A 2247-nucleotide genomic window follows, 5' to 3' on the forward strand; every position below is an offset into this window, starting at 1 on the left:
TTAATTTTTATTTCACCATCTTAGGAATCCATTCACATATATGTAAGTTACTAATTCATTGATTTGTTTGGTTGATCTGTATGTAGCACCTTTCTCTTCCTTTTTGCACTAAAGAATTCTTTATGCTTAAATTTAGCATCTTTGTCACCCCTGTACCTTTAAAGAATCCTTTTTATTTCATTTTTAAACTCACATTGTAGCTGAGACACCTGTAAGTTTTCATTCCAGTACCTGTGATTTTAACTTGACACACCCACCCAAAACCCTGAGCAGTTGCATGCAAAGCTTCTGTTTAATTCAAGGAATAAACGAATGATACATTGACATCTAAAGAACGCACATTGCAACAGCTCTCAATTGATTAAGTTTACTCTTTACACCTGTCAAGAAGGCAGTTGAACATCTGGTATGCAGGCATTGCTAGCTCGGTATCTCCGTTTTCTGTTGGTATACCCAGAGCAACAGAAAACGGAGTGTGGGGGCGGTCATGTGATGGTGCGAATGTGTGCGCGTGTGTATGTGTGTGCGTTTGTGTGTGTATGTATGTATGTGCGTGTGCACGACCCTGCGTGACTCATTCACTGTTTATGGGGCCGAGAGATGCTAGAAGGTTCGAAAATTGCGACGGACATGGTGGGCGAGTTTTCTATCGACAAAGCGGAAAATCGTTGCGTCGTTTTCTAGTGGTTGATTTTGTTCTTGTCGTATTTTCGTGGGAGTAACTTTACGATTTTCTTTTCCTTTTTTCCCTCTTTATGCTGTTCACTGACCTGTTGAAATTAAATGTTCTAAGGCGTTTCGAAAGTTTCCATTTCAGTGGTATGTAGTACAAGTATCACTAATATAAAATGTTAAAAACGTAATTTTACTCCGAACGATTTAGCATTTCGCTTATTTGATGAGCAAGTTATTTCATTTTAGACCTTTCCACAAATAGAATAAAACTTTCGACAAATAGAAGAAAAAATAGATGACAAACAGGGACAAAGAATATTATGTTACATTTTTGAAACCTGTTGCCGATATGATTATGGCAATAATAATGATATAATAATAACGGTAGTAACGATATTATTATTATGATAATGATTATTATTATGATTATCATTATTGTTATTATTGTTATTACTGTTATTATTTCAAATAATATGGACTATTGCAATTATTGAGAATGTGACTATGACTGCAACTATAACAATTATTACTACTGATATAACCATAGTTATTGCTACTGCTACCACCATCGTCATCATAAGTAATGTTCCTGTCGCATTAGTATTGTTATTGTGGTCTTTAGAATTCAGAAATTATTTTTGTTTTTGTTTACATATTCTACTCCAACTCTTCTTTGTGGCCTTCCACTCCCGTGTTCTCCTTTCCCTCCTGTTCATTCTCTGTCATTTTCTCCTCCTCCTTATTTCTCTCCCATTTCCCTTCCATCTTTTAGTACGTTCGGTATTCCTCCCCCCCCCCTCTTTTTTCTTCTGCTCCTCCTCCTTCTTCTTATTCTCATTCTCATTCTTCCGCTCCTTCTTCCTCTTCTCCTTCCTCTCCTTCTATCCATTTTTCTCTCCTCCTCCTCCTCCACTTCCTCCTCCTCCTCCTCTTCCACTTCCACTCCCTTCCTCCTCCTCTTCCACTTCCACCTCCTCCCCCCTTTCCTCCTCCTCCCCCCTTTCCTCCTCCTCCCCCCTTTCCTCCTCCTCCTCCACCGCCACCACCATCGATTCGCTTCCGTCGTGATCCCTCTCTTCTTCTTCCTCCTCCTCTTCCGCTTCCTCCTCCTCCTCCTCTTCCGCTTCCTCCTCCTCCCCCCTTCTCCTCCTCCTCCTCTCTCTCCTCCTCCTCCTCTCTCTCCTCCTCCTCCCTCTCCCCCTCCTCCTCCCCATCTTCCTCCTCCTCTTCTTCCTCCTTCCCCCTCTTCCTCCTTCTCCTCCTCCTCCTCCTCCTCCTCCTCCTCCTCCTCCTCCTCTATCTTCTCCACTCTCCTCCCCCACCCTTTTCCTCCTCTTCCTCCTCCTCCACCGCCACCACCATCGATCTGCTTCCGTCATGCTGTTGGAGATAGTGTTGTCGAGCGTCCCCCACACTGCGGATGGTGTGTGTGTGTGTGGACAGCCGATCCGCTTCCGGTGCGTGTGTTGAAGGGAGGGGGTAGGGTGGGGTTTGGGGGAGGTGGGTGGGGTGGAGGGAGGGGGAGGGGGTGCTTGTTCCGGTGGCGTGTGTGTTTGTGTGTGTGTTGTTTGT

The 2247-nt window shown here is 43.9% G+C and overlaps 1 protein-coding gene across 7 annotated transcripts in view; it reads left to right on the plus strand.

The window, feature by feature from the left end:
- The window catches only part of jar (Myosin heavy chain 95F jaguar), a 106556-nt gene that overhangs the window by 1849 nt on the left and 102460 nt on the right, over nt 1-2247 (plus strand). The gene's annotated exons all lie outside the window — the stretch shown is intronic.

The sequence above is a fragment of the Penaeus vannamei genome, chromosome 4 (assembly GCF_042767895.1).
Source record: "Penaeus vannamei isolate JL-2024 chromosome 4, ASM4276789v1, whole genome shotgun sequence".
NCBI classification, from domain to species: domain Eukaryota; kingdom Metazoa; phylum Arthropoda; class Malacostraca; order Decapoda; family Penaeidae; genus Penaeus; species Penaeus vannamei.